Source organism: Triticum urartu, chromosome 3 (assembly GCF_003073215.2).
Source record: "Triticum urartu cultivar G1812 chromosome 3, Tu2.1, whole genome shotgun sequence".
NCBI classification, from domain to species: Eukaryota; Viridiplantae; Streptophyta; class Magnoliopsida; order Poales; family Poaceae; genus Triticum; species Triticum urartu.
This window is the reverse complement of record NC_053024.1, coordinates 715,020,645-715,031,361: the sequence shown is the minus strand read 5'-3', so window position 1 is coordinate 715,031,361 and position 10,717 is coordinate 715,020,645.

Genomic DNA, 10,717 nt, shown 5'->3' with positions numbered 1-10,717 from the left:
TCATACATGGATCATATCTCAGATTTCATGGCCTCAAACCATTTCGCGGAATCTGGGCTCATCGTCGCTTCCTCATAGTTCGCAAGTTTGTCATGGTCTAGTAACATGACTTCCAGAACATGATTACCGTACCACTCTGGTGCGGATCTCACTCTGGTTTACCTACGAGATTTGGTAGTAACTTGATCTGAAGTTACATGATCATCATCATTAGCTTCCTCACTAATTGGTGTAGTAGTCACAGGAACAGATTTATGTGATGAACTACTTTCCAATAAGGGAGCAGGTACAGTTACCTCATCAAGTTCTACTTTCCTCCCACTCACTTCTTTCGAGAGAAACTCCTTCTCCATAAAGTTTCCGAATTTAGCAACAAAAGTCTTGCCTTCGGATCTGTGATAGAAGGTGTATCCAATAGTTTCCTTTGGATATCCTATGAAGACGCACTTCTCCGATTTGAGTTTGGGCTTATCAGGATGAAACTTTTTCATATAAGCATCGCAACCCTAAACTTTAAGAAACGACAGCTTAGGTTTCTTGCCAAACCATAGTTCACACGGTGTCGTCTCAACGGATTTAGATGGTGCCCTATTTAACGTGAATGCACCTGTCTCTAATGCATAACCCCAAAACGATAGTGGTAGATCGGTAAGAGACATCATAGATTGCACTATATCCAATAAAGTACGATTATGACGTTCGGACACACCATTATGCTGTGGTGTTCCATGTGGCATGAGTTTGTGAAACTATTCCACATTGTTTTAATTGAAGACCAAACTCGTAACTCAAATATTTTACCTCTGCAATCATATCGTAGAAACTTTTATTTTCTTGTCACGATGATTTTCCACTTCACTCTGAAATTCTTTGAACTGTTCAAATGTTTCAGACTTATGTTTCATCAAGTAGATATCCCTATATCTGCTCAAATCATCTGTGAAGATCAGAAAATAATGATACCTGCTGCAAGCCTTAATATTCATCGGACCACATACATCAGTATGTATGATCTCCAACAAATCTGTTGCTTGCTTCATTGTTCCGGAGAACGGCGTTTTAGTCATCTTGCCCAAAAGGCATGGTTCGCAAGCATCAAGTGATTCATAATCAAGTGATTCCAAAATCCCATCAGCATGGAGTTTCTTCATGCGCTTTACACCAATATGACCTAAACGGCAGTGCTACAAATAAGTTGCACTATCATTATTAACTTTGCATCTTTTGGTTTCAATATTATGATTATGTGTATCACTACGATCGAGATCCAACGAACTATTTTCATTGGGTGTGTAACCATATAAGGTTTTATTCATGTAAACAGAACAACAATTTATTCTCTTACTGAAATGAATAACCGTATTACAATAAACATGATCAAATCATATTCATGCTCAACGCAAACACCAAATAACACTTATTCAGGTTCAACACTAATCCCGAAAGTATAGGGAGTGTGCGATGATGATCATATAAATCTTGGAACTACTTCCAACAAACATCGTCACTTCACCCTTAACTAGTCTCTGTTTATTCTGCAACTCCCGTTTCGAGTTACTAATCTTAGCAACTGAACTAGTATCAAATACCGAGGGGTTGCTATAAACACTAGTAAAGTACACATCAATAACATGTATATCAAATATACTTATGTTCACTTTGCCATCCTTCTTATCTGCCAATCACTTGGGGTAGTTCCGCTTCCAGTGACCAGTCCCTTTGCAGTAGAAACACTTAGTCTCAGGCTTAGGATCAGACTTGGGCTTCTTCACTTGAGCAGCAACTTGCTTGCTGTTCTTCTTGAAGTTCCCCTTCTTCCCTCTGCCCTTTTCTTGAAACTAGTGATCTTGTCAACCATCAACACTTGATGCTCTTTCTTGATTTCTACCTTCATCGATTTCATCATCATGAAAAAGCTCGGGATTCGTTTTCGTCATCCCTTGCATACTATAGTTCATCACGAAGTTCTACTAACTTGGTGATGGTGACTAGAGAATTCTATCAATCACTATCTTATCTGGAAGATTAACTCCCACTTGATTCAAGCGATTGTAGTACCCAGACAATCTGAGCACATGCTCACTAGTTGAGCGATTCTCCTCCATCTTTTAGCTATAGAACTTGTTGGAGACTTCATATCTCTCAACTCGGGTATTTTCTTGAAATATTAACTTCAACTCCTGGAACATCTCATATGGTCCATGACATTCAAAACGTCTTTGAAGTCCCGATTCTAAGCCGTTAAGCATGGTGCACTAAACTATCAAGTAGTCATCATATTGAGCTAGCCAAACGTTCATAACATCTGCATCTGCTCCTGCAATAGGTCTGTCACCTAGCGGTGCATCAAGGACATAATTCTTCTGTGCAGCAATGAGGATAAACCTCAGATCACGGATCCAATCCGCATCTTTGCTACTAACATCTTTCAACACAATTTTCTCTAGGAACATATCAAAATAAACACAGGGAAGCAACAACGCGAGCTATTGATCTACAACATGATTTGCAAAATACTACCAGGACTAAGTTCATGATAAATTTAAGTTCAATTTAATCATATTACTTAAGAACTCCCACTTAGATAGACATCCCTCTAATCCTCTAAGTGATCACGTGATCCAAATCAACTAATCCATGTCCGATCATCACGTGAGATGGAGTAGTTTCATTGGTGAACATCACTATGTTGATCATATCTACTATATGACTCATGCTCGACCTTTCGGTCTCCGTGTTCCGAGGCCATATCTGCATATGCTAGGCTCGTCAAGTTTAACATGAGTATTCCACGTGTGCAAAACTGGCTTGCACCCGTTGTAGATGGACGTAGAGCTTATCACACCCGATCATCACGTGGTGTCTGGGCACGACGAACTTTGGCAACGGTGCATACTCAGGGAGAACACTTCTTGATAATTTAGTGAGAGATCATCTTATAATGCTACCGTCAATCAAAGCAAGATAAGATGCATAAAAGATAAACATCACATGCAATCAATATAAGTGATATGATATGGCCATCATCATCTTGTGCTTGTGATCTCCATCTCCAAAGCACCGTCATGATCACCATCATCACCGGCGCGACACCTTGATCTCCATCGTAGCATCGTTGTCGTCTCGCCAATCTTATGCTTCCACGACTATCACTACCGTTTTGTAATAAAGTAAAGCATTACATCGCGATTGCATTGCATACAATAAAGCGACAACCATATGGCTCCTGCCAGTTGCCGATAACTTGGTCACAAAACATGATCATCTCATACAATAAAATTCAGCATCATGCCTTGACCATATCACATCACAACATGCCCTGCAAAAATAAGTTAGACGTCCTCTACTTTGTTGTTGCAAGTTTTACGTGGCTGCTACGGGCTTAAGCAAGAACCAATCTCACCTACGCATCAAAACCACAATGATAGTTTGTCAAATAGACTCCGTTTTAACCTTCGCAAGGACCGGGCGTAGCCATACTTGGTTCAACTAAAGTTGGAGAGACAGTCGCCCGCAAGCCATCTGTGTGCAAAGCACGTCGAGGGAACCGGTCTCGCGTAAGCGTACGCATAAGGTTGGTCCGGGTCGTCTCGTCCAACAATGCCGCCGAACCAAAGTATGACATGCTGGTAGGCAGTATGACTTGTATCGCCCACAACTCACTTGTGTTCTACTCGTGCATATAACATCAACATAAATAACCTAGGCTCGGATGCCATTGTTGGGGAACGTAGTAATTTCAAAAATTTTCCTACGCACACGCAAGATCATGTGATGCATAGCAACGAGATGGGAGAGTGTTGTCTACGTACCCAACGCAGACCGACTGCGGAAGCGCTAACACGACGTAGAGGAAGTAGTCGTACGTCTTCACGATCCAACCGATCAAGCACCGAAACTACGGCACTTCCGAGTTCGAGCACACGTTCAGCTCGATGACGATCCCCGGACTCCGATTCAGCAAAGTGTCGGGGAAGAGTTCCGTCAGCACGACGGCGTGGTGACGATCTTGATGAACTACAGCAGCAGGGCTTCGCCTAAACTCTGCTACAGTATTATCGAGGAATATGGTGGCAGGGGGCACCGCACACGGCTAAGGAATAGATCACGTGGATCAACTTGTGTGTCTAGAGGTGCCCCCTGCCTCCGTATATAAAGGAGCCAAGGGGGAGAGGTGCGGCCAGCCCTATGGAGGCGCAGGAGGAGTCCTACTCCTACCGGGAGTAGGACTCCCCCCCCCCAATCCTATTCCAAATAGGACTCCCAAGGGGGAAAGAGAGAGAGAGGTGGCCGGCCACCTCTCCTAGTCCTAATAGGACTAGGGGAGGGGGGAGGCGCGCAGCCCTTATGGGCAGCCCTTTCACCTTTCCACTAAAGCCCACTAAGGCCCATATGATTCCCGGGGGGTTCCGGTAACCTCCCGGTAATCCGGTAAAATCCTGATTTCACCCGGAACACTTCCGATGTCCAAACATAGGCTTCCAATATATCAATCTTTATGTCTCGACCATTTCGAGACTCCTCGTCATGTCCGTGATCACATCCGGGACTCCGAACAACCTTCGGTACATCAAAATGCATAAACTCATAATATAACTGTCATCATAACCTTAAGCGTGCGGACCCTACGGGTTCGAGAACAATGTAGACATGACCGAGACACGTCTCCGGTCAATAACCAATAGCAGGACCTGGATGCCCATATTGGCTCCTACATATTCTACGAAGATCTTTATCGGTCAGACCGCATAACAACATACGTTGTTCCCTTTGTCATCGGTATGTTACTTGCCCGAGATTCGATCGTCGGTATCCAATACCTAGTTCAATCTCATTACCGGCAAGTCTCTTTACTCGTTCCGTAATACATCATCTCACAACTAACCTATTAGTTGTAATGCTTGCAAGGCTTATGTGATGTGCATTACCGAGAGGGCCCAGAGATACCTCTCCGACAATCGGAGTGACAAATCCTAATCTCGAAATACGCCAACCCAACATGTACCTTTGGAGACACCTGTAATGCTCCTTTATAATCACCCAGTTACGTTGTGATGTTTGGTAGCACCCAAAGTGTTCCTCTAGCAAACGGGAGTTGCATAATCTCATAGTCATAGGAACATGTATAAGTCATGAAGAAAGCAATAGCAACATACTAAACGATCGGGTGCTAAGCTAATGGAATGGGTCATGTCAATCAGATCATTCAACTAATGATGTGACCTCGTTAATCAAATAACAACTCTTTGTCCATGGTTAGGAAACATAACCATCTTTGATTAACGAGCTAGTCAAGTAGAGGCATACTAGTGACACTCTGTTTGTCTATGTATTCACACATGTATTATGTTTCCGGTTAATACAATTATAGCATGAATAATAAACATTTATCATGAAATAAGGAAATAAATAATAACTTTATTATTGTCTCTAGGGCATATTTGCTTCACTAGTAGCCACTCTAACATCATAATGATTATTCTTACTATTCAATTCATTAAGCAAATCATTTTGAGCTTTAAGTACTTGTTCTACTTGAGTGGTAACCATAGAAGCATGTTTACTAATAAGTTTAAGTTCACCTTTGACATTAGCCATATAATCACCCAAGTGTTCAAGCATATCAACACTGCGTTTTAATTCTCTACCAAAATAAGCATTGAAGTCTTCTTGCTTAACCATAAATTTATCAAACTCATCTAAGCATGGGCTAGCAAACTTAGTAAATGGGATTTCAGCTTTATCATATCTATAGAGAGAGTTTACCTTTACTAACTGTGTCAGGTAATCAAGACCATGTATTTCTTCAATAGGAGATGGATTAAAATTATGCATTTCTTCAACAGGCGGTAAATTAAGACCATGCATTTCTTCAATAGGAGGTAAATTCTTAACAACTTCAGCTTTAATACCCTTTTCTTTCATGGATTTCTTTGCCTCTTGCATATCTTCAGGACTGAGAAATAGAACACCTCTCTTCTTCGGAGTCGGTTTAGGAATAGGCTCAGGAAGTGTCCAATTATTTTCATTAGTCAACATATTATTTAATAGAATTTCAGCTTCATCCGGTGTTCTTTCCTTGAAAACAGAACCAGCACAACTATCCAGGTAGTCTCTGGAAGCATCGGTTAGTTCATTATAAAAGATATCAAGTATTTCATTTTTCTTAAGAGGATGATCAGGCAAAGCATTAAGTAATTGGAGAAGCCTCCCCCAAGCCTGTGGGAGACTCTCTTCTTCAATTTGCACAAAATTATATATATCCCTTAAGGCAGCTTGTTTCTTATGAGCAAGGAAATATTTAGCATAGAAGTAATAAATCATATCCTGGGGACTACGCACACAACCAGGATTAAGAGAATTAAACCATATCTTAGCATCACCCTTTAATGAGAACAGAAATATTTTAAGGATATAAAAGTAACGAGTTCTCTCATCATTAGTGGATAGGGTAGCTATATCATTTAATTTAGTAAGATGTGCCACAACAGTTTCAGATTCATAGCCATAAAAAGGATTAGATTCAACCAAAGTAATTATATCAGGATCAACAGAGAATTCATAATCCTTATCAGTAACACAGATAGGTGAAGTAGCAAAAGCAGGGTCAGGTTTCATTCTAGCATTAAGGGATTGCTGCTTCCATTTAGCTAATAACCTATTTAGATCATATCTATCATTGCAAGCTAAAATAGCTCTAGTAGCTTCTTCATCCATAACATAACCCTCAGGAACAACATGTAATTCATATTTATTAGGGGGAGAGTCTTCATCATCACTTTCATCAATATTATCAGTTTCAATAATTTCATTCTCTCTAGCCCTAGCAAGTTGTTCATCAAGAAATTCACCAAGTGGCACGGTAGTATCAATCATAGAAGTAGTTTCATCATAAGTATCATGCATAGCAGAGGTGGCATCATCAATAACATGCAACATATCAAAATGAATGGCAGAAGCAGGTTTAGGTGTCGCAAGCTTACTCAAAACAGAAGGTGAATCAAGTGCAGAGCTAGATGGCAGTTCCTTACCTCCCCTCGTAGTTGAGGGATAAATCTTGGATCTTGGATCTTTCAAGTTCTTCATAATGATAAGCAGATATAAATCCCAAGTGATTCAAAGAATAGAGCTATGCTCCCTGGCAACGGCGCCAGAAAATAGTCTTGATAACCCACAAGTATAGGGGATCACAACAGTTTTCGAGGGTAGAGTATTCAACAAAAATTTATTAATTCGACACAAGGGGAGCCAAAGAATATTCTCAAGTATTAGCAGCTGAGTTGTCAATTCAACCACACCTGGAAACTTAATATCTGCAGCAAAGTATATAGTAGCAAAGTAATATGATAGTAGTGGTAACGGTAGTGATGACCCACAAGTATAGGGGATCTATCGTAGTCCTTTCGATAAGTAAGAATGTCGAACCCAACGAGGAGCAGAAGGAAATGATAAGCAGTTTCCAACAAGGTATTCTGTGCAAGTACTGAAATAAGTGGTAACAGATAGTTTTGTGATAGGATAAATTGTAACGAGCAACAAGTAACAAAAGTAAATAAAGTGCAGCAAGGTGGCCCAATACTTTTTGTAGCAAAGGACAAGCCTGGACAAAATCTTATATAGAGAAAAGCGCTCCCGAGGGCACATGGTAATACCGTCAAGCTAGTTTTCATCAGGCTCATATGATTCGCGTTCGGTACTTTGATAATCTGGTATGTGGGTGGAGCGCTGCTTTGGTAATGCCCTTACTTGGACAAGCATCGCACTTATGATTAACCTCTATTTTAAGCATACGCAACTACAACAAAAGTATTAAGGTAAACCTAACCATAGCATGAAACATATGGATCCAAATCAGCCCCTTACGAAGCAACGCATAAACTAGGGTTTAAGCTTCTGTCACTCTAGCAACCCATCATCTACTTATTACTCCTCAATGCCTTCCTCTAGGCCCAAACAATGGTGAAGTGTCATATAGTCGACGTTCACACAACACCACTAGAGGAGAGACAACATACATCTCATCAAAATATCGAACGAATACCAAATTCACATGACTACTAATAGCAAGACTTCTCCCATGTCCTCAGGAACAAAAGTAACTACTCACAAAGCATAAACATGTTCATAATCAGAGGGGTATTAATATGCATATAGGATCTGAACATATGATCTTCCACCAATTAAACCAACTAGCATCAACTACAAGGAGTAATTAACACTACTAGCAACCTACTAGCACCAATCCCGGACTTGAAAACAATAATTGGATACAAGAGATGAACTAGGGTTTTGGGAGGAGATGGTGCTGATGAAGATGTTGATGGAGATTGCCCTCTCCTGATGAGAGGAGCGTTGGTGATGACGATGGCGATGATTTCCCCCTCCGGGAGGGAAGTTTCCTTGGCAGAACAGCTTCGCCAGAGCCCTAGATTGGTTCCGCCAAGGTTCCGCCTCGTGGCGGCGGAGTTTCGTCCCAGAAGATGGCTTCTTATTTTTTCCCATCGAAAGACTTCATATAGTAGAAGATGACCACTGGAGGGCCACCAGGGGGTCCATGAGGTAGGGGGTGCGCCTAGGGGGGTAGGGCGCGCCCCCACCCTCGTGGGCAGGGTGTGCCCCCCTGGTGAAGTTCTTGCTCTCAGTATTTTTTATATATTTGGAAAACGTCTTTCGTGGAGTTTCAGGACTTTTGGAGCTGTGCAGAATAGGTCTCTAATATTTGCTCCTTTTCCAGCCGAGAATCCCAGCTGCCGGCTTTCTCCCTCTTTATGTAAACCTTGAAAAATAAGAGAGAATAGGCATAAGTATTGTGACATAATGTGTAATAACAGCCCATAATGCAATAAATATCGATATAAAAGCATGATGCAAAATGGACGTATCAACTCCCCCAAGCTTAGACCTCGCTTGTCCTCAAGCGAAAAGCCGAAATCGAAAAATATGTCCACATGTTTAGAGATAGAGGTGTCGATAAAAATAAAATACGGACATGAGGGCATCATGATCTTTCTTAGAACAGCAACTTATATAATTCTTGTCATATGATTTCTTATGCTAGAGTAATAATTCAATCACAATATCAAGTGTGAATCGCAAACTTCATTGAGAACTAACAAACTATAATCTCAGTCATTGGAGCAATTGCAATTTATCATAAAATAGGAAAGAGTCAATATATAAGAGCTTTTCAGCAAGTCCACATACTCAACTATCATATAGTCTTTCACAATTGTTGACACTCACGCAGTACTTATGGGTATGGAGTTTTAATCGAACACGGAGAAAGATACGGGCTTATAGTTTTGCCTCCCAACGTATTACCTCGGGGGTAATGTCAACAGTAATAGTTCATGAAAACCCACATCCAATTAGCCATATATACCAGGATCTTTCCAACATACTGTGCTTGCCAAAGGAATAAAATGTAAAAAGGAAAGGTGAAGATCACCATGACTCTTATGCAGGGTAGGAGATAAAAGTAAAAGATAGGCCCTTCGCAGAGGGAAGCAGAGGTTGTCATGCGCTTTTATGGTTGGATGCACAAAATCTTAATGCGAAAGAACGTCACTTTATATTGCCACTTGTGATATGGACCTTTATTATGAAGTCTGTCACTTTTATTTCTTCCATATCACACGATCGTATAAAGCTTATTTTCTCCCACACTAATAAGTCATACATATTTAGAGAGCAATTTTTATTGCTTACGCCGATGACAACTTACTTGGAGGATCTTACTCAATCCATAGGTAGGTATGGTGGACTCTCATGGCAAGACTGGTTTGAGGGTATTTGGAAGCACAAGTAGTATCTCTACTTGCTGTGATGAATTTGGCTAGCATGATGGGGAAAGGCAAGCTCAACCATGTTGGATGATCCATGACAATATAATTTATCTCAGATGTAAGAAAACATAACCCATTATGTTGTCTTCCTTGTCCAACGTCAACTCTTTAGCATGTCATATTTTAATGAGTGCTCACAATCATAAAAGATGTCCAAGATAGTATATCTATATGTGAAGCCTTCTCTTTCTTTATTACTTCCTATTAATTGCAACGATGACCAAAACTATGTTTGTCAACTCTCAACAACTTTTATTCATCATACTTTTTCTATGTGAGCTCATTACTCTCCATAAGATCCATATGATCTCTTTGTTTCTTTCTATTTCTTTCTCTTTTCTTTTATTCACTTAGGATCATGGAAAATAATCAAGCCCTTGACTCAACACTAATCTTTATTATATAGCTCACGGACTCGATTGCATAGAAGGGTAATAAAGCAAAACTCACAACTAGATCATACTCAGAACTTTTATTCTACTAGATCAAGATATTACCAAAAGGATCAAACTAAGAAAAAGGTAAAGATGAAAGTGATGGTGATACGATACCGGGGCACTCCCCCAAGCTTGGCAGTTGCCAAGTGGAGTGCCCATACCCATGTGGTTATGTCTCTCTTTTCGGGGGTGGTGATGTGATATTCTTGGCGATGATGCCCCTCAGGATATGATTCTCCTCCTCTAGCTTACTGACTTGCTGCTTGAGGTCCATTATTTCTTTTCGGAGTTTTCCTGTAACAGCCAAAGCTCCCTGCACCCAAGGATGCTGCATAGCTACGGGAGAACCAGTGACAATCCTTTTCATATTCTCATAAGAAAGAAATCTAACATTGGAAGGGATAAGCGAGTTTGGAATAGCCGAGCTTTGTAGTT